Here is a 216-nt window from a genome sequence, read left to right on the forward strand (position 1 = left end):
ATATATATATATATATGCATATGCGTGCGTACATGACCTATCCCCATTTCACTGGTTTCATTGAACATTGATATGTAACTTCCTTACCCCCTACCTTTCCATCCGTTTTTTTTTGTTTTGCATCCCCAGTCCTCTTCCTTTTATTGATAATTGCACTTTTCAGTGTGTTTCCCCTTTCAGGATGTAGTCGATACAAAGGTTTTTTTTATAAAAAAA

This window comes from Trypanosoma equiperdum, assembly GCF_001457755.1.
Source record: "Trypanosoma equiperdum strain OVI genome assembly, contig: ctg_1136, whole genome shotgun sequence".
NCBI classification, from domain to species: domain Eukaryota; phylum Euglenozoa; class Kinetoplastea; order Trypanosomatida; family Trypanosomatidae; genus Trypanosoma; species Trypanosoma equiperdum.